The sequence below is a fragment of the Apostichopus japonicus genome, chromosome 11 (genome assembly GCF_037975245.1).
Source record: "Apostichopus japonicus isolate 1M-3 chromosome 11, ASM3797524v1, whole genome shotgun sequence".
Lineage (NCBI taxonomy): Eukaryota > Metazoa > Echinodermata > Holothuroidea > Aspidochirotida > Stichopodidae > Apostichopus > Apostichopus japonicus.
Window position 1 is genome coordinate 20,324,915 of NC_092571.1, and position 23,235 is coordinate 20,348,149.

The 23,235-nt window shown below is 37.4% G+C and overlaps 2 long non-coding RNA genes across 2 annotated transcripts in view; one reads left to right on the top strand and one right to left on the bottom strand.

Annotated features, from left to right (window-relative positions):
• LOC139975625 (uncharacterized) overlaps window positions 1-23,235 on the bottom strand; it is a 233,551-nt gene that overhangs the window by 11,985 nt on the left and 198,331 nt on the right. The window lies entirely within an intron of this gene.
• Window positions 420-5,301, top strand: LOC139976279 (uncharacterized). Its single transcript, XR_011796068.1, has 3 exons — window positions 420-911; window positions 1,751-1,948; window positions 2,400-5,301. It is a non-coding gene; the product is annotated as an uncharacterized lncRNA (long non-coding RNA).

Below are 23,235 nucleotides of genomic sequence, written 5' to 3' on the forward strand. Positions count from 1 at the left end.
TGGATGAACATTAACAGTTAGACCTGCACTGATGAGCTCACGTCATGATTAATGTAAACGTAAAGGAACATTTCAGAGACTAAACATATTTTTAGATTGAATATCTTGAAAGCCGAATTATCTATAGAAACATTTCTCTTACTAGCACATCATATTTCCCCTCCTCTTTTTCTTAGACAATGACATGAAAAGACTGAAATTATGCCTTAAGTCATTTTGTTAAATGATGTTTTAGCGGGTCATGCCTCGAGTCACAAAGTTTCAAAAAGCAAGTGACCAGATTAAGTTTGACAAGTTTTTTTTCTTCCCCTCTAGAGATAATACAGCAACTTGGGAAGGTTGTAATGTTATACTGATGTAAGCATATAGGCTATTTGTCGAAACTGTATCGCACATATACTGTAAAAGCCTATATTATATGACTCATACACTGTAAACATTAGTTAGTCACGAATGGCAAAAATCTAGTCACAGTGACTAGAGTTAGCTAGTCATTACCAATTCGTTAGTTGCAGACCAATTTGCATGGTCGTTCGACTAACATAAATTAGTCACATAAATTTGTACGAACTTTTTTGACACTCACTATGCATGTCATGTATGTAAGCGTGACGAAGATGTTCTAGTCTTCTGTTTGTTTACTTTCTATAACCTTCAGCTTTGACCAATGACGTCATTATTTTTATCCAATCATCGTACCGTAGAATACGGTGTGCTTAGCTGATCAGATATCAAAAAATCAGACGACGACCGGCGATTACATGTATACTGTATGCACGTACGTGGTACGTCGTGCGTCGTACATTGCGGTCATTGCCTAACTGCAGATAGAACAGGGCTATCAACAAAATAAGAAGATTCTTAATCATTTAACAAATTGTCAGAAGCAGTTTCAAATTGTCGTCAGTTAGGTAAGTTCAATCACAACTGAAATTCTAATAAATAATAATTGACACAATTGACATAATGTTCAAGGAAGGTTTGAATATCCGTGATGTGTTTGGCTGGAAAGTATGGGTAAAATTATAACGGTAGGCCTTAGTAAGCTAAACTGTTGCTAACGCTAGGACGAAGCTAGGCTAGGAGCTTAGTCTTCCTAGTGTAGCCCACATGCGCTCGTAGATGAATAGTACTTTAGTAGCAGTAATACACACTAATATGACATATTTTATATAAATGTGAATTATTAGCTAGTACACTAGGCCTATATTCTATAATGTTACGAGCGCCTGTGGTGTACTAGGCTAGCCTACGTCAAGTTTCTAGACACCACTTCGTCGACCACCAACCCGGTCTGCATTTCGTGCACTCTGAACTGAAGATCTTCATAGTGGGACTTACCCTCTGCTCTTGTAGGCTTAAGTACATGGTACTCATATTTTAGGTTATTTTTGCTTAAGTTGGAAGTACCTTGTGTTGAACTAAGGACAAAAACTCAGTTTCAATGCATGAAAATAGAAATACCCATGATGTTGTTAGCCTAGGCCTCAGGTTCATAGTGGCCGTAAGTGGCTATGTTAGTATCCTACTTCCTAGACCAAGTCTACACCAGCTGTAGCACAATGTTGTAGGGTTCTGTATCCTAAGTGGAGTGGCTGCTGAGTGCTAATACCCTGGACAGAGAATGTTTTGAGTCTTATTTAGCAAATAATCCACAATGGTATGCATTTTCTGCTCCTGCATATGTGCATCAAGGGGTTTTGAGCCTACTCAGCCTATCATTAATTTTCTGTTGTTTGTCAATTTTCAGAGAAAGGTAATGTGCCAAGTCCTCAGCATTCACAGCTATATACTTTGAATGGTTGTTGTATCAATGGACTCAACTGGTTAGATGAGGTAACAACAAATTTCAAACAACTCTGACAGCAGAAATAGATATCCTGATACATCATGGGAGATCTACTGTAGTAACTATAGGAACCAGTGCTTGCCACCCATGGAGAATAAGGTAATTTGACATTGTTGTTCAGTTTGACGAGCAACAAATTTGAATGTTTTATCACAAATTATGCCCCCTATCTACCTCTTGTCCCCAATACCTGTCTTTAATATATTGTAACAACCTTTGCATAAACCTTTAAATGGACTGGATATGTTATTGAGGTGAACTGTGTATCTATAGATAGCATTTCAGTAAGCTTTCCTTTAGACTACTGTACATGCTGTTACAGTTAGGCTGTGGTTTACAAATCCCAATGATCCAGTTTTGGCAAAGAACACCTTCAAGTTAATTCTCTTATTCTAAGTAACTTAACAGTTGCACTGGAGTGACAGGCAATATCAGTTTAACATGTTCCAAACAGTTCAGGAATGCATTGGGGTATGTCCTGGACCTGTAGGTCAGTTTGGGATCGAGGAATCAGCTGAGCTAAACAAAAGTAGTTTTCATCACATTTCAGAGCCAGAGATGAAAAAGCCCTCCCCGCTGACCCTTCTCTGGATGATGTTTCTGCAGGTTTGGCAAGCCAGACCAAGTGGACTGTGACCCGGATACCAATAAAACCTGAAAGAATTCATAAATGCACCCAACTTGGTCAAGCTTATCAAAATTGGTGACTGGAAATGTTGTTGCAGACGTAGACCTGGTTACTGCTTACACAGTATTGCTCATATCATGTGTATCTACACACTGCACAGTGCATACTGAAATCTCTGAAAAGACATCTTTATGGACCAAAAATGAGAATTGCATAGCATTCTGTTGTGGTTTATAATGTGACGACTATAAAAAGTATCAATTTGGTATGAAAAAAATTCATCTCTCAATTGAGGTGGCGCACTCCTATTAGAGTCTATATCCATCTCCTCGATTGTTCTCCTTTAGGTAAGTGCCAAAAAGCAGCTGAGAATATCTTTTTTGACCTGTTATCAATCATAATCTAGTTTTTGTGGCTTGCATGTTGGAGAACATGAATGGAAGTACATGTGGTGAGAAAATTGGGTCAATTGAGGCAGTTTTAGACCCCTTTAAGCTTCCCAGGAGTAGCGTAGGAAAACTGTTACCACTGAGTGAAGAGGTTTGTTTACAAGTGACGAAAACTTCCGGCTCGAATAGCAAAATATCTACATGGTCATGATACAGAAAATTGTTAGTGCCATGAAAGGCCAACTTGTCAGCTCTCCGGTGATAGGTAGCATTGAGCTAGTGAAAACTTCTATCTAGACTAAGAGACCACATCACTTTTGTGATTTAGTGTGTAAGTCCATGGGGCTTTTAATGGGCGTATGCTACCTTAAATATAAGGAACAAGCTGTGATATACAGTGCGCATTATGCAATCAGTGAAATAACCACAGTACGTAAAGACATACAGAAGTTGTGGCGGAATGGTTAGAGCACTGAACACAGGATTCCATGATCGTGGGTTCATGTACCAACCTGGTCGATACGTATGTATCTTTAATGAAGACACGTAATCTCAATTGCCTCTCTTTACCCAGGTGTATAGGGTACCCTGGGAGGTAATTAAAAAATATAGCATTTGAACTTTATGGCTGCAATGATATGGGATGTCCCCAGGTGAACATGTAGATGTAGCTAACCATGATGAGCATAATGTCTGATATGTGTTACCGAGGACCATAGATAGTGTTACGTAAATACTGTGCCAATGTTGCAATATAAATGGCTAATTTACATTACATTTACAGAGTGTGGCTATGTTACATACTTAACCAAATGTCTTTAGGCCTTTGTTACTTTACCACACTGTATGTCAAAAGTGAAAAAGGAAGGATATTTTTTTTGTGTAATGCAAAGAGATAGTTCACTTGAGTATTCAGCATTGATTTATAGAAAAACTGTGGTGAGTCATAAACCAAACTTATGACAAATAATTTCTCAGCAGAAATTGTAGCATATACGTACACATAATACCGCACACCGGTTATATTCAATAATGCACACCGGTCATACTACTAGTATGCTATAGTGCATGCCTAAGCCCCACATAAGTGTAGTGTATAAGATCATTGTTTGTGTACTTGCGCACACCTTTGGGATCAAGCAAAGTTCAAATTATCAGCAAATGATGTTCGATATCGGGCAAGTCTTTAATTTGAACTTCAGTGTACTTGGAAAAAATTACAATCATTAAATGGGGTTAGTGTGATTGAATGTGGGGACCTCATTTAAAATGTACCCCAAAAATTGACCTCAAAGGTAAGTTTCTACCATTCAAGACATAGCTTATAGTTGGTGATAAAGTACTTCTAGAAATGTTTTAACTACTTTGTTTTCTGTTCCACCCTAATGTTGCTTCAAGGATAATAACATATTCAACTTACATGTTCTGCATTAATATTGTACCATCACATCCATGGTCAGAAACTTATAATAATATCACTTCCAAGTTCCGAATTCAAGATGATAATTATAAGGATATTTTCTGGCCCTTTTTAACAGCTAAGGTCATATAGAGCTACTCAAGGCCTTTTTATACCATTTGATTTGACATGGGGTATTATTTTTATAAATAAAGTTATAAATATGATATATTATTTTGTGTATATTAAATATATGTTATATATATTTATATTTAAATATTAATTAAGATAATTTAATTGGCTAAACTTCTATTTTTATATTTGAGCTGTGCACTTGCAATTTTTCCCTTTTTCTGTCTGTCCATATCTCTTCCATGCTGCTATCTTGATGAAACTGATGGAGCCCATAATGATGCATGGTCAGTGGACAATAAGGGTCTTTAAGAAATTGTAGGTATAGGTCATCAGGGGGTCTGATTGTTTGAAAACTGTTGAACATTGCCAACTTAATGGCTTAGGAGCGTTTCAAAGTAATCCCATAAGTATTTACAAGATGTTTTGTGGGAAAAGATTTTGACAATTTTGTAAAAATGTTTTCCCAATTGTTTTCCCAATTGTCCCATAAATATTTATTTTAGTTTTAAATGTTCTTTAACCTTTAGTGTTTGTTACTGTTCTTTATGAGATGACTTTTAAATGGAATGCTTATTTGTCACATTTTGCATTAATACTGAATGTTAATAAAAATTTCCATGAAACTTACAATGTGTGTCACTATCTCATTTCTTAACTAATTAGTACTTAATCTTAAACTAGTCTTGTGACCTAAATAAGTAGTCACAGTTACAATGACTAATATTTTTGGTCACTGGACTAAGCTTTGGTCGATAGAGGCATCGTAGTAGGACTAATTTTAATTAGTCAGAAAACTCGATTTAATTAGTCACAAAACTAATGTTATATAGTCAAATGACTAGAAGAAACTGGTCGATAGAGACATCGTTGTGACTATTTTTTTTTAGTCATATTGACTAACTATTGTTTACAGTGTAGCAGTACGTGGCCAGTTATGTTATAACATGTGCTATCCAACCAGAAACTATTTATACATGATATACAATATAAAAAAACGTTCTCGGAAGAGATGCTGAGAAATAAAAACCCTCATTATGCATTCCCTTACAAACACGAACTAATCGGTCCCTTGCAAATAACCACATCATCATGACAATGTACTTTTCTTTGGCAAACTTTCTAGCCCATTCACAGAGATCACAGATATCTCTATATTTTCATACACATGTTTAGTCGTCTATCGGATATTGCTTTACCATTAAGTTTTACAAAAAAGGATATTGGGTAATTTCTACTTCCACATGAACACTTATTTCGGATGTAATAAAAATTACAAAATAAAAAAATATCATAAAAATGAATTAAAAATGAACAGAGGAAGAAAAAGGGTCATAGCCCTAAACTGTTCTGTTTTTTCAATGACGTCATTGTTAATGTACATTCACATTATTGAGGATATCTGAATATTCATGAAATTGAAGTTTATCTGAAGTGGACAATGTGTGATCTAAGGATGGTTCTTTCCTTTGTTCTGTATTTATTATTATTTTTTATTGATGTCATTATTTTTATGCTTAATTTTTTCGTATTCTGCATAGGGGTTGCAACGTACAAAAGCTCCATTGAGCTCCTTATTGTCACTCCCCTATCTCTATTATATATATCGTACACAACAAATACACTGTATATTTTCATCCCTTCGAGGGGAATGGTGATGCACACCCGACGTTGATAACAGTCATAGTCCCGATGCAAGGGGACTGGGGTTGAGAGCGGGTCAGTCGTTTGGTAGTTTGGTTTTCGTGCCCAGGTTCTTTCCTGGGCGACTTTTTCTTAAAAGGAACTTATAGTGTAATGATGTGTGAAAAACAATTGCTTGTGAATTTAACATTTTTACATTAAATAGTCTTAAGTTGTCACATCCTTTTAAAAAAATTAGCATATTCAAAACTAATATTGTTCTCGTGAAAACCTCAGACCCACCCTTCCATGCCTGATGTACTTTTTGATAGCTTGAATGCCACATACAGTTTTTGGTCAAATCGTCACAGACTGGTTTGTCGTTTCACCATGCAATGAGCATTTTCCACTTCCGCCTTCGGTCCGTCTTTGTGGCAACAAGGAGAGAATTTATGATAGATCATCCGTTGCTCGGAAGTTTCAGAGTCACAAAGCTGTGTTAGTGAGAAAAACTCTTTCTTTTTTTTTGATGGAAAAAATTAACAAATGATGACCAAAAACGTCTCGCATTTCGTCCGTTTCTATAGGCTACAATTATGCTTCCCTTCCTACGCTTGGACCTAATTTTATCATATCGGTCAAATTTTTTAAACCCACCGGTCATTTTGGTTGGACTTATCTTACAACTATAGCAGGCGCGTATCCAGGATTTTCAAACCCGGGGGGCGCGAATTACTATCTAAGCGGAGCGCCACCATCGGTTGGCGCGCAGCGTACAAGAAAATTTCTTTTTTTGAAACCCCCCAGATCACCGGAAACGGCACTTCTCGGGCTTGAAATGACCAACCAGATGTACACTTTTTGCCTGAGAACCAGGTATTTCCTAATAGTTTTTTTTTCCATCCATAACCTTTTTGAAGTTTGTCAACCCGGCACACATCATGTTCGACCTGATGGCATCTCCTGTGGGTCTTTGCTTTTGTAGGTGATTCTACGTCGCGGCCCACAATACCCGTCAGCCCCACTTTTCAAGGTTTTAAGCCCCATAGTTGTTCAGAATTTGAAAATTCACATTTCTCGTGAATAAACTCACTTGAAAACATACCCATAATGTTGTACAAAATTTCATCTATGGACAACCAATATAGAAAAACTTCCTTCAACCCCTAACAGACCGGTCAAAATTGCACGAGTAGAGGGAAGTGTGATGCAGAATGTTGGTCAGAAATTTTCGAAAATTCAGACACAGTTAATTTATTGGTGTACAAACATTGCAACCTCTTATAACGTCTATTATAAAACTTGGTTGAAGGAAATGAAAAAATAGCAGATATTCCCGAAAGCGAACACAACACACATAGGCGTAGGAGGCGCGGCGGCAGTGGCGGAGCTAGGGGTATTGGTCAGGAGTGGCGAGAATGGTCTGCAGGAGCGCTTTCGACACTATCTAAGCGGAGCGCCACCACTGGTTGGCGCGTAGCGTACAGAAAATTTTTGAATAAAGATACTCCCTAGATCGCCGGAAATGACCCTTTCCGGGCCTGGCTAATTTGCAGATAAATGAAGAATAAGGTGTCATCGCCAAATGACACCAACAAAATGTGACAAATGTCAATAAGTAGATGAGAGCGCAATAAAAAAGTCAATAATCTAGAATAAGTAAAAAGTGGTAAAGAGCTGAAAAAGGCGCCAGCAGTCCATTTGAGTCCGTCAGGGGGGGGGGGGGCATCCGCCCCTGACCGTATGGACGCTCCGCCACTGCGCGGCGGGGGTGCAGCCCCTAATTCGCCATTACTAATGTAAAAGAGAGTTTTGACATAATTGGACCTCCATGCTTTTTATAAATCTACATGAGACATGTCGTTGTTTACATTAGCATCCCGCGGTATACTGCGCAATTTTAAGGGACCGTACGGTACATGATGGCATGCGATGTAATAACCGATACTTGCTTATATGATATTGGCATGAACACGTTGAACGCGCGCTTCGCGCGCGAAAATTTTTGGTTATTTTTTCAGGCAAGTCGGACAGTTTTGAGGCTTTTCATCCTGGAACGCCATTTTCATGCTCACTGATATGATGTGATATCTGCTGTTTGCGTTACAAACTCGAACAGGCGCGTAGCGAGGAATTTGCCAAGGGAGGGGCGAAGCCTGTAGGCAAATTATCTAAGCGTAGCGCCACCATAGGTTGGCGCGAAGCGTACAAGAAAATTTTGGCCGAAAATGCCTCCCAGATCGCTGGAAATGGCACTACCCAGGACCATTTGTTAGCGCGAAGCGTACAAGCAAATTTTGGCCGAAAATGTCTCCCAGATCGCTGGAAATGACACTTCCCAGGCCTTGTAAGTTGCCTCTAAGCACTTTCTATTTTGAAATTACTCAGCGATATCATTTAAAAAAATGCTGAATGGGGGGGGGGTGGGCGGTCGCCCCCATCCCAAAATCATGTTCCCCGACGACACGGTCGAGTTCGAGACCAGCCACAGTTGGTTTCATAGCACAATTCTACACACGCGTTATGATAGACCATATATAGTACATATATAGATCATTACTGAGAGAGGAAAATGGAAACGTCAAAAAATGGAGTTGTCGGTGTAAGGGGTAGGGTGAGTCACACTTTTACGAAATCATTGATCCGTCACTGGCTAACCTTCAGCGCTGTAATGATGTCACTGTTCCTCTTTCTCTCCCCGGTGTCTTCGCGTTTTTCTTTTACTCCCTCCCTTTCTCCTTTTTCTCTCTTTCTTCTATTTCTTTTCCCTTCCTTCCTCTCCTCCTCCTCTTTTTTCCTTTTCTTCTTCTCTTTTTTTTCTCTTCTCTTTTTCTTACCCGGGGGGCGCGCGCCCCCAACGCCCCCCCCCTGGATACGCACCTGTATAGGGTCAACTTTCTCAAACCCTACAGGGTCACCATCCAACAGAGAGGTTACAAGACCAACAATTAGATGTAAGAACTAGCAAAAGTTTAATATAAGAGAAAGCTGAAAACTGCGCAGTAAGCCCCGCAGGGTCCGCAATCTCTCTCGACCGTACAATTTTTCTCTTTGTATCTTTGTATATGTATGCATATATATATATATATATATATAAATATATATATAAATATATATATATATATATATATAATCGGTCACGTGTTATATACTATTGAAGTGTCTTCGCCACTGTCGCGCCGAGAAAATAGAAGGGCTGCAGAAAAAAAGATGTGATTTTGCAAAACACGAGACCAAAGCTCTCTTCGCTTGCGGGCGTTGTCCGGTATTAACTAAGCCAGCGCGTCAGTCTGTTATCGAATCAGTTTGTCGCCTGTCTCCCATTTCTTCGTAAACTGTCCGTTCTTTATCGTCATCCGTCATTCCGCAAGATTTAATAAGCCGCGAGTTGTCTGCGTTGTTAGCTCGCCTGTCGGTCATCTACTAAAGACGGTCGCTATTATTAGTTTACCCAGGAGATGAGCAAATTTGGTGACCAATTTAACCTGTTGTATATATGCTAGGTAAATATATCATGGCAGGGCAGCGGATGTAGTCGTTGTTGTATCAGTAATTGTGAGATCTGACGTGTAGTCACATATAGTGATTATTTTTCACTGCAGGAATTACCCATTTGCAAATTGGCACTGCGCTTCTCAACCAATTTCTCTTTAGAATTTCTGCTTGCGCGTTACTAGAAACATAGTTACACTCTAAAGATATTCTGTTGTTTAACCGTTTAGCTCTATCCAGGGAAGTGCAAATTACACACAATCAAGTACAATTATATATAGGGTATACCACAGAATGCATGCACGGTAGGATAATATCGTTAGACCTAACCTATAATATAACAGGGATGTTTTGAAAACATTATTTATAAATTAAATATGAGTGGATTATTAACGACTGTTTAAGATCGGAGTCTATATTTCCATGACACAACTTTTTGTTTTGTTTTTGTTGTGTCCATGACACAGCGATTTTAGCGTATATAGTTTTAACTTTCATTTCACTTTTAACTTTGACCAATGTGAAAGTTGTGTGTGTGTGTGGGGGGGGGGATGTCAGATTCATTAAAAGTTACGAATAAATTAGTCAAAATTCAGAAACATTGACATTGCTTTATTATTTTTAGCTCACTTATTTTTGAAACTGCAAAATATCATCGAATCGAATTATTGAAACATTAAGGCGTGTCACGAATATACCATGCTTGGGAGTGGGGGGGGGGGGAGAGGGGATTCTATACTAACATATGATATTCTCGGAGGTTTTACACGCCCCCCCCCCCGATAGAATGCATAAAATCGCACCTGCTCTTGAAAATTCTATTCTATTCTTTCTACTATTTCTGACATCACGAGGGTACTAAGTGCGGAAGCTCCGGGTTCGAATCATGCTAGAGGCTGAAGATATTATTATTATTTTGTCATGTTCTGACTTTCCAACTCCTTGCGGTTTCATTGGCATTCATTTTCATAGCCGGTATGACCTAATGAAATTTGGTCACGCGTTAAGCAAATTTATCGCATTGATGAATTACTGTCTTCTAGTCTCCGCATATATATGTATTTATCTATATAGCAGTCTGTATGACTGGATTTTTTATGTATTCCGTGACACAATTTATGAATAGACGTAGAAGAGCGATGGTCACCGACGAAAGGCGAGAGGTTACTATGGTAACCATGGCGAGACGCTAAGTAGGACAGCAAATTCGAACAGAGCGACTAGTTGATGTCCGGACAAATTAAAATATCACAAAACCCTGACCGTGATAATGAGAACTTCAAGAGACAAGAAAGAATAAAAGAGAACAAGGACAAGAGAAAAAAAGAGAGAGCGAGAGATGGAAGAGAGAGAAAATGAGATGGAGAGGGAAAGAAAAGACGAAAGGACATAAATTTTGATAGCACTGAGAGAGGCGAAATGGGAAGCCAGGAAGGCAAACACAAATAGCAAAACCCTCGCAGGAACAATTTGCGCCAATTTCATCTGACTGACTAGAATTGCTATGACCTAATTTTTTTTTTTTTAATGAATGATGAAGAAAAGGAAAAAAAACAGAGCAAAGTAAACACCTGCGCATATTATTTTTCTTTTCTTTTGCTGTAGATAAATCGTTCACGGAAATACGTGTTTTGGAACACAAAAGGAGAGTTCGCAAAAAGTAATGGAGGTTTTGTTATAAGGAAAGCTAGCCCCAATTTGTGCGCTCAATTTCAAAGAATTCTCATTGTTTTCGTTTATTTGATCGTACCGTCAACGCATATGAGAGTATAGATGACCTCTAAACAAAGAAACCATAAATGAAGAGGAAAAAATAATGAGAAAGAAAAATTAGAACTTCCATTTTTGCTGAATGGTAAACTTAAACCTGTAACGTATGGGAACTGTAATGGTAAACATGTAATGGTATACGTATACTTGTAGACACATTGAAAAAGAAATTGTTGAAATTTTCCAAACCACTCTATATTTATCGATGAAAAGGAAGTGAACAGTTGTTTGGTTTAGTATATGAAAAGAACAAACGAGGTGACTTAAAAATTCCCACAATAAAAATAAATATATAAAAAAAAATATATATATATATATAATATACATAGGCCTATATATATGTGTGCACTCGGAGTGGTGTATATATCTTTCGGTAATATGCAGTCTAATGAATAAACATATAGTTTTTATTATTATTCACTTCGTATTCAATCGATAAGTGATGCTTATCATGAATATTCATTTGCTACAGCAAGAAATGCTTACATCATGGCAAAATTTTGTAATTTTGTCACATTTTTGTGCATTTAAAAAAAAGTGTATTTCAACATATGGGGATATTCTTTGGAGAGTGTTTCAAAATATGTTAATTTCAAAAGTTATATTGGGATTCTACGTTATGTCTTTGTTACATGTCTTTAATTAGAATTTTTGGCACTTATTTTTTCATACGTACGCTTTAAAATGTTTAGCTTTTACAAGCCTAGTTATATAGTCTTAACAAAGTTAAAAATATAGTAGAAAATTATACTTCTGAGAAATGGATGAAATTGTGATAAATATTCCAAATGAGAAATATACCGGGACGACTTCAAACAGCTTATATAGAGAGAGAGAAAAAACTCGGTTAATATCTGCAAAGTGGATGCAAACGAATAAAATAAATAAATAAAAACAGTGATTTCAGCTGATTCCGGCTATATAGAAGTAAAGGGAAACCGTACATATTCTGTGAATAAAGTAAATAATGTAAAAGGCAAAACAGAAACCACTTTACGAAAATGTAGGCCGGGTTTTTATGATGTGTTAGATGTATGCCCTCAGAAGCGAGTCTATAAAAATGGTATTTTATAATGTAAACTTATGTTATTACGTGAATCGTTTTTTTCTGAAAATAATACTATATTTGCCAAATGTGGTGTAAATGTAATTTCTATGTAGTTCATCGTGGAAGAGCATTATAGTCTACATGCTGATACTGATACTGATAATGATACTGATTATGATACTGATGATGATGATGATGATGATGATGATGATGATGATGATGATGATGATGATGATGATGATGATGATGATGATGATGATGATGACGATGACGATGACGATGACGATGACGATGACGATGACGATGACGATGATGATACTGATACTGATGATGATACTGATAATGATACCGACGATGATACTGATAATGATACTGATAATGATGTTGACAAGCTCCAATCCAAGCCACTGCATTCTTATTCTCTAGTAAAGCAAAAATATACGCACTACTATTTACTGAAAGAGAACCCCTTCCCCCACCCCACCCAATCCCTACATTATCTTCCCATCCGTAATTATATTCTGTAGGTGTGATAAATACTATGCTCTTTTTTGTGTGTGCATAAGGCAATGGGCTATTAGTTTTATTTTCAACTTACTTGGACAGGGGCCGATATATGTAATCACCTGAACCCCCTCCCCTTCCCCACCCACCACACCCCTGTAGACACGTTTCTCCCTTCGCCCAGTTACTAAGTACAATGTCATGCTTCTGCGTGGCGTACAAACAGGTTGGTTCAAAATATTGCGTGAGAAAAAATACTATGGAAGCTGCTATACCGTTATATCTCTTGCTACCGGGAGTGTGCATGTGTAGTGTGGCTTCCGCGTGTATATAGATTTCAAACCATAATAGGCCTATGCTAAATATGACGACCTGCTTACAACATAAACCCTTTTGTCATATCCTCCGTCTGTATAGACTTGGATGCAAGCCACGTTATCAGTTAGACTCAAGAAGTCAAAATATAGGAAATTAAATAAAGGAAATACACTACAATGTTATAGATCGAAAAGGGAAGCCCCTCGTTGGAGGCAGGGTGGACTTTCCCACGGTCGTACACTATACAGCCTGCAGTGTTGTCAGCCTCTGGTTAAAACATTATTAATCATGTTGCTCATTAATTATGGACGAAGTGGAGTTAAATCAATATTTCCTTCATGTCTGGTTTCATCAAATATTTATTCCGTTTTATCGGAACTTAAGTAAACAAAACCCGTTCATGTCTTTTGTCGTCTGTAATTCAGTGTGTGTAATGAATTCGTCTCTTACAACATTTAATTTAAGGATTCATGTCGCCATTGTAATCATGATATATACTGAGCTATATCAGTGCTTCAAAAAGGCCTATTTAGAGGTCATTTCCAGGTCAAAGTGTGATAGCTAGGGGTCATTTAGTATCTTGTCTCCGTCCCAATCAGGTCAATAGTAACCGGAATTCGAATGGGGACATGGTGGGGGGGGGGAGGGCAAAAGTTAACTGAGGTCCATCCTGGGAATGGGTCTAAGCAGATGGGTCTAAGGGGGTATAAGCCCCCTCTTTTATTGGTTTCTGTAAAGTGGCTGAGATGCATGTGTTGTAACATGTAAGCCATTTGGAAGAGTCTGAGAAAAATGTTGGGCAGAGGCCCAGCATGTATGTGTCCCCTCCCCTATGGTTACTGCCCTGTTATGAATATGCGATATTAAATATTGATCACTCATATATGTCACTTTTCACAATGACTTTATTGTCATCCTCACAGCGTTTTTCAATTCATAATTTCATATTTAGATTTCATCGAGTCTTTCTCCTTGGATGTGAAGAAAAATCAAATCTGTTATATTTACCAAATGGATTATAATACTTGGGGAAGTTTGTTCATAACCAGATGTTTCTATATCAAATAGACTAATAATGATTGTTGAGTTTGTGTCTTTTTAGTTAAAAGCAACTATTGATTTTCATTGATCACTTTATTGAACATATCGTTTTTTTCTTCTTTTCGCCATAGCAATGAGTTACGTCATTATAGGCCTACATGCACGCAGTGCGTCGTATTATCCACAGAACGAGAATTTCCTGCAACAATTCACAATAATACGCATGCAGCTGTTAGGTTTTTCGGGGTCGGTTACTAAACCGTTCGTTTGCAAAGACTTACTATACACTTGGTATGCTACAGCATATATACCTATTCTTCTGGTAATTAATATTGTTATGATTATGTGCGCCACATCTGTGGGTTACCATAGAGACCGCAATTATGTAGTATGCGTGACTGTACTTTTCTTGAAAAGTGCGTGGTAGGTTAGGTGGATGATACCACTTTACTATATACGCCAACAATGCGGCCTTGATTTAACCTTCAAAATCATTGATTCGTGAAAGTTTGTAGGAGGAAGAGAGAGTTGTAGGCGCCGTCAATCACTGCACTTTACAGCATACTGTAACAGACGCACATCTCCACGCCTGCTCAGATGGTCCAGATCCCGTGGTGTATGCGTAACCCAGTCGTCCGTGGCTGTCATCACGTGATATAATGATTGCAAAAATCCATGGCAACGGGGTCGGGTGGGTGGGAAAGTACGAATCGCGAGGTTACACGGAAGCCAGAAAGTAGTTATCGTGTTTTCAACGTTACGATATCATGTAGCCCATACCGGTATTGAAAATGCATATATAGATATGTATATGATATCCAAACTATACAGTAAGGTAAACAAGGAAGTCGTTAAGGCCACCCCCTATATAATAATAATAATACAACAAAAATAATAATAAAATAATAACAACAACAATAATAATAATAACAACAACAACAATATTAATAATATAAATATAAATATATATAATATAAAACATGTTCTTTCAACTTCATTTGAGCAAAGGAGCATTATTGCATGATATTCAGCTCTCTTTTGTCTTTGTTCGAATTGTAATGCACTGCGGACCAACTACATACTGCCCACCCCCCACACCTCCTATCCCACCCCTGCTAACCCATCCTCACATTGAGAAGCAAATTGACGCCGTTGGTTATAAACAACTATCCACGCATATATATAGCCTAGACCTATATGTACGGCTTTCAGCTTGGAGTTTATTTTTTATTTTTTATAATCGATCTCCATTTTATGAAATGGACGGAAACTGACCTAGGTTATATAATCACTGTGGCTCAGAAGAAAATCCTTGAAGTACCGTCACATTGTTAGTTCGGAACAACGGTCGATTAGGTTTTCCGTTCTGCAATGTGTAAAACTATTATTATTATGTAATGTAAGTCATATAAAACCGAAACTTGGTTGTTATATCCTGAAAGGGTATAGACTGCTGTTGAATATGCATGACTCTTCTGTATGTTAATCATCGTAGCATGTGAGCAACGCTAAAAAACAGAAGCTTTTGTTATTATTCATTAATATACATTGTCGTGCTGATTGAAACATGATTCATATCCCCACTTTCATTGTTGCGTTGATAAACAAACTTAAGAATTGAAGAGGAGGCAAACCCAACCAACATTATCGGTCTGTAAGTTGATAGGGAAATAACTGTCATGAACAGAACCCCCTCCCCAACCCCACCCCTATCATCCCACCCTTCACATCCAATAGACATGCGCAAAGTCAATCAGCATTATTGGTCTATGTGATAGAGATACATGTCATGACCAACTTCCCAAAATCACTAACAATGATCTTCTTTTTTTTCTCCATTTATTCAGCATATTTTCCTTTTAAACAATATATATGCATATACATATTGTTATAATTATAATCACCTTTTAAATTCTTGCATAGAACATGTTTTTATGAAATTTCAAGAACGGAACAACTCTGGGCATTCAGAAAATGCATGTTGTAATTGAATATAACTTACTTTATCTTTCTTACACTTACTTGTTTTTGAATGAATACTTACGAATAATCTTATTGTATTTGGGAGATATATCACAGGTTTAATGTTTCTTCAGACACAATGCTGAACATGTGATCTAGTCTAAATATGATATCATTAAACCACATGTGAAGCTTTTGTGCAGTTTTGTTTCTTCATTTTTCATGTTTTCATTTACTTATCTAAATGTTTTTTTTTTTTTATTATTATTTTTTTTTTGATAATGCTGAATCTCAGATATTAAAGCTGGTTTCAGCACTCTTAACATTCTACTTTGAAAATGTGAAACAGAAAAACGAAGAGAAGAAGAAAGCTTTCTGATCCTATAGAGTGGCATTATCTGACGTCACAGATTTACACCATTATTACAGCCCTCAGACACGGCTCTTTTAATCTAGGATATATCCCCCCCAACCCCGTCCTCCTCACCCCTCCCTCAAAGAAAAAAAAAAGAACTAGATTTTTCTTAGCTGCGTAAGTGAGTTGTTCGTCACATAGGTCTCTGTGATAAGCTAAAGATGATGGTTGGGTATGCGTCCCCTTTAACGTCATTTCCATGGTAACCGTCTTCAACAAAATCTACATTATACGATACAAAGAGAGGGGGAGAGAGATCCTTCAGGCCTACGTGGACATTGAGGCAATATTTCGGTTGATGAATAGTTAATTACTGCACAAATTTACTGGCAATTTTCTTTATATCCTTTAGATGAAAATAAAAAGAAGAAACACTTCCTGCATGGTAGCATTTTGCAGGCGAAGACATGGAATATTCAAATATGGTGATAGTTTGTGAAAGCATCTGGCAACAGTGCAATGAATATGACGTCATCGCAATAATCAATCGTTGAACAATCAAAATGCAGGGAACATTGACAGCTCAGCTAACATTTCCAATGTATCACATTTCAAGTATAAAAGTAAAAAAAGAAGATTAAAATTGGGAAGAAAATATATTGAAGAATATTAGTTTGACCGTGATGACGTTACAGACTATACCTAAACCAGGGTTGTCCAACCTACGGCCCGCGGGCCACAGTCCGGCCCGCCGCAGGTTTGCGTCCGGCCCGCCAGAGATGCTCTACGGTGCGAAATTTTAGTGAGCAGATTTATTGATAACAATTTGAAGCTATATAATCAATCATTAGAACCTTCTGGGTCGAAAAAAAACTGCATACAGGTCAGTTTGTGTGACACTCTCTCAGCGGAGGGGAGGGGGGGGGGTGGCGGCTGAACTTTATTCATCTGTTTTATCAGGAAGGAAAATAAATCAGTGCGCTCCGCGCGCAGTGCACACATTTTATTGCCTTGGGCTTCGGGCAAAAAAAATCGAAAAATCGAGCGTAGGGTTCATGCGGCCCCCTCCTTCACCATAATCATTCCATGTGGCCCTCCTCTGCAAAAGGTTGGACAACCCTGATCTAAACTGTGCATCCTCTCCCTGGAACAATGGATGGTTTTAGCCAATCAAATCAACTATGAAGAAGGCTAGGGACAAGATATATCTTCAACTAACAGTGTCGAATATATTTTCTACCACAAGAGACCCACTTTAAGGACAATAAGCCGTCCATTTCTGGAATAGTGTCATTATCATATATTCAAATCTTGTTGAACGAATGCAAATATCCATTTTTTTAAATCAGCAAGACTCAAAACGTGCGTGCATTTGTCGCAATATATAGCGCCTAAAAATGGCTTGAACTGAATGCAAAAGAAAATGGTTTCCAGAAGGTCTTTTCATTTGGCACACGGCTTCTGTTTATTCAACTTACCAACGACAAAAATCATTTGATTGAGGTTTTAAGACCGGCAAAATCTCGGTTTATCGCGGTGATAACCTCTTTATATTTGTTTGAAAAACGTCCTTTGTATCAAGTTTTCATTTGAAATTTATTTTTCATGTAATAAAGTGACCGTCCATGCGATTAACCCAGTTACCAGTTCACTAACAAACTTGTATGGCACCGTCTACAGTATAAAAAAGGTCTTTCAAACAGTTAAAGGAGTTTTACAGACCACCCGAGGCAAGTTTCTATAGTTGGTGACCATCCACAGTGAAAATGTCTCGGCCTTTGTAACTCAATTTTGACCTTTATTTTACTAATTTTCAGCGTACAGTGTTTTCTTTTTATGGTACAATATATATGGTGCAGGCACAAAGAACCATGTGGTGGGTATGGGTGGTGGGTCGGGGTGGGCGGTGTGTATTTGATATTGACTGCAACGTGTAATGTTACATTTTGTTTGTAGTCCTATAAACTGATGCATACCCCTTTCACAATGGAGAATATAACGGAATCGTGTTAAGATTATAAGGCCTTTTCAATCCATTCTAAAGAAGATGTCGTCTGCTTTAATATGTGAAGTTTGACATTGTTGCCTTTAAAATAAGGCGATAATAATATAAAGTAATATTTTATAAAGAAAAATAAAATTAATCAGCCTAAGATCCGTGCACTTTGATAAGGGACCTTGATCAAGAATAGCTTAACTCTTTTTACCTTAAGTCTGAGAATAATCTTATATGAGCTTCAAATTTAAGTTCTTAACTAGTTCTTGTTTCCTCTTGTGTAGAAAAGTCCAGTTAGTAATTTACTTTGTTTTTGTCATGCAAATTAGAATGACCCTTCTAGTCACGTTCTCTCGTAATGAGACATACATTTAATAAGTAACGAATCAACACAATAAGTCTTCACACCACTTGTTCCCATGGTGATAATTTTAATTGTTAATACAGTATAAGCAAGGAAATCACGCACGCATTCGAAGAAGCCATATTTCGTAACATTAATTAATTAGTAAATACGTGACAGCACAAACATACATACATACATACACACAAACTTTGCTTATGAGATCCCTTTGCAACTTGTGCATCATCTAACCGCCCATCTTCAGTCGACGCACCCCCCCCCCCTTCCCTCGTTCAGTAAATTGTCCTTTTGTGATATGTCTGACCTAATCCGTAACCATGAATGAAGGGAGAGTCAAATTTCACTTTTCCCCATAACTTAATCTCTGCAATTTTCGGGTAATATTGGCCGGATTTCTTACATTCAATGCATACATATATCAAGGGTTAATGTGTTTTCAATTTCGAATTGCGAGCAACCATATTAGTATATATAAACCTTATTATTTGTTTTGGCATGTCACATCACATCTTGTAATATCCTTACCAGGAGGTATGAAAACTGATACAGGAAAACGGGTTTACAACGTTATATTAATGCACATCCGACAGTTAAAGAGACAGTATTATAAACCCTATACCAAGCCAACCAAGGTCAAAATTTGTTGTTGTTGGTGTTTTGTTTCTGTTTTGTTCTTTATCTCTAAAAGGTTCTTCTTGTGTTTGCAAGTACCGCGCCCCTTATCAACGCTTTGTCTTTATAACGTATATAATACACAGATAGCCTACGTGACAATATAGTTCGAACAAAGGGTTACAGGCGAAGAAGTGGTTAGGCTAATTATCCTAACGGAATAAGACACCGTTAACTAAAGTGACAACCAAAGTTATATTGATAGGAGGTTGGACCAGGTGTGATCTATGTTAATCAGCCCTCACAACCTTTTTACAACGCTTTTACAACATTATGTTACAGCGACATCCACTTGTGCTGACAAAATCACGTCGCCGCGTTATATCCACCTCGGATCAGGGACGGTGGGAATCAGATCCCTGCCGTGGATTAAGCGCCTCTTTACGCCTCCTGGCGTTGGCAAAAGAGTAAGCTCTGGGAACGAACTATAGGCCTGTATAGAAGATATAGTCTGTACCTGTATGGGGCGGGGAGGGGGCGTGTGGCTATGAGGTGGCGTATAGGCCCATGAGGATGCCATATGCCTATATTTTCGGGATGACTGAAGCCTTCAAGGATTAATTAAGGATGTGGTGAGACATTGCAGTATTTATGAATGATCTAAACTTAACATTATCCCTACAGCTGTTAGGGAAGCTCTATGTGTAATTGGTGTTAGAAATTGGTAAGATGAATATGATAAAAAAAAATGCTAGAAATTTCCTGAACAATATAATAATTTAGAAAATTTTCCTCAGGTTCAAGTGAATAAGAAGATACAAGCGTTTTTGTTTTTAATGTAGATTTTAGTTTCCATGGTGATCAAATAGTAAATTGCATATGTTATAATCTTAATTAAATTTATTCTCTATGATTATTATTTATTCTCTATTCCATTCCTCCCTTTAACCCAGATTTTAAAAAAAAACGTCCCTAGCAAAAGGGGTTAAAAGTTGAGCAAGAGGCTGTATCACGCGTTGAGGAAACCAGTTATATTCCTAACGACAGATGGATCTTAGCTTGTTTTTCAGATAACCTCCTTCTGACGGAGGAGAGGAAATTAAGGAAGGTTCGGCTCTCTTTTCTAAGAAATACATCCAGAAGGTATGATAAAGATATGGAATCTCGTCATGACAACTGGAAATGGTTGCCATGTAACTCATAAAAGTGAATTGCCCACATTTATTGTCCTTTACTTACAAATCCAACCGAGCAAAGGTTGCAACTATGAGCAACCAATGACCATCGTATGATATCAACAGTTCTTTATTCCCATAAAATGATCTGTGATTGGTGTTGTTTTATTTGGCAATGGTTTATACTTTCCTTTTTCTGAGTTATAAAACATCTGGATTTATTTATTTCATTGATAACAATACGTCCTAGTCAGCTAATACTGCGTGATAGTCTATGTAATCCCCCACTGTCGCCGATCCAGGAGGTGTGTGGGGGTGTATACACACCCTCTTCCGCCCCCCCCCCCATCCCATCCTGCTTCCAAAATTTCACAAAAATTCAAAAGTCTAGTTATAACCACAAACTTGAGTTAGACTTATAAATATAAAACTATAAGTTGTTTTCTAACAACGCCACAGAATGAAGCCCGCGATTGACACATCAAAAAAGTTCAAAGGAAGGGATCCCCAGACCCGCCGCCTAAATGGGAGTCGGCTCGACGACCACATGGTACGCCCTCCCTCGCCCCTTCAAAAATATCCTGGGATCCACTGCTTCCCAAGGCTTACTCTCAAAAGGCTAAAACAGGACGGGAATCAGTTTACCATGAGTTCAGTTTCCTTTTTGGCTCAGGTTTTGGTCACGTGTGCATAATTGATGACGTCATTAACATGCGCAGATACTATCCAATTGTCTCAGGTGATTCAGTATGATTTGTAAGTTATATATGACATTGACCCATGCTTGATTGTACTCCAATTGAACTGAAAACAAAAACAAACCTTTCGTGACGAGGCAACAACCATAAACAAAAGGAACCTTTAGTATTTATTAACAATCATTAACTTTATCTCCATGGTGACGCTGGTATCAAATGGGGAAAACTATGCTGTGTTATCATGTGTATGTCCCTTGTCTTTTTAAGGTTTACATTAAATTGACAACTATTTGTCTCCTTGATCGTTGGCAAAGAAGAGTTGTCACTTAATATTGTGTATTCGAGACAGGTTTAAAATGAGCGTGTGCGTGTGTATTTGCGTGTCAGGGTGAGGGTGAGAATCGGGGGGGGGGGGGTATGGAAAGCGAAAAGGACAATTACTGATGATGATCATATAATGTTGTATGATTATATAGTCATTATATACGATAATATACTGATTATAGGCTATACGATAAACTACTGCTTAAAAACGATAATATACTGATAATATACGATAATATACCGACTTTATACGATAATATACAGAAGATACACAATGATTATAAGAAACTACATAATTATAATAAGAAAGTACACGGTGATAATATAAACTGCTTACGATAAGAAGCGCTGTGTCTGCATACGCGTACATGCATATGTATGAGATTTTGGACATTTGTATTATTTATATAGGCTATAGAATTCCCGACTTTCCATTATACATTGGTATAAACATTTTTTACACTTCTGTATCGTAAGTTGTGATATCTTATGCGAGTAAACGTGTTACACACACGACCAACACTCTACAACAGTGAAAACATAACAATAAGCTAACCTTTATGTGAGTCGTGAGGTCCGCCTTATGAATAATATGCATATGCGGAATCAGATGTAATAGTATCGTGTATTCTTTTATTATCAGTGGGTACTTTCTGTGTATAACTGTGGACTTGATTATCATCGTGTAATATCTTATTATAATCGTGTAAACTTAGTATATTATGGTGTATTTTCTGTATATTATTATAGAAATGTATATTATTTATCATATAATATCATATTGTCATGATCAGTTGTGTTCATTTTTGGCGTTACATGGGGGGGGGGGGGGTATATTATCATATAAATTTATATTATTATCATATGAGATCAAATTTGTTATAACCAGTTGTGGTCCTTTCGGCGTTCCATTGGGGGGGGGGGGGGGTGAGGTGAGGTGAGGTGAGGTGAGGTGAGGTGAGGTGAGGAGTCAAAGAAAAGTGGCGTAATAAACGTAACGCGTCCGGTTTTCACGAAACTGTGCACTAGTTTAACAAATTAGCTTTCTATCAATAAATAAACATTTAAAAACTCTTCAGCGTGGTTTCAAAAAATGCAAAATATAGGGTATTATTATTATTATTATTATTTTATTATTATTATTATTATTATTGTTATTATTATTATTCAAGATGGCGCAGTCACTATATCATCTACTAATACATTACTCTATACATATAGTCCTGATCTAGAGATAAAAAAAAAATAGCAATATTACAAACAGAGCCGAATCTTTCTTGATAAACATTTGCGAATGTCAATCGTGTACGGTTTCAACCTGGCATGCACGCTTTAACAGTATTTCGCAGCCATTTACATTCCCGTAAGTATGACTATAATTATGACGGTATGGATTTCTGTAGGATGTTAATACAATAATCTGATGTGTAATATTACAAGCAGTGTTTACATTATTTCTTATTAAGTTGACTAAATATACACATTTTATATGTATATATATGTATATATTAATATTCCGTAAGACGTCCTAAAACTTGATGTCCAATTTATGTTTG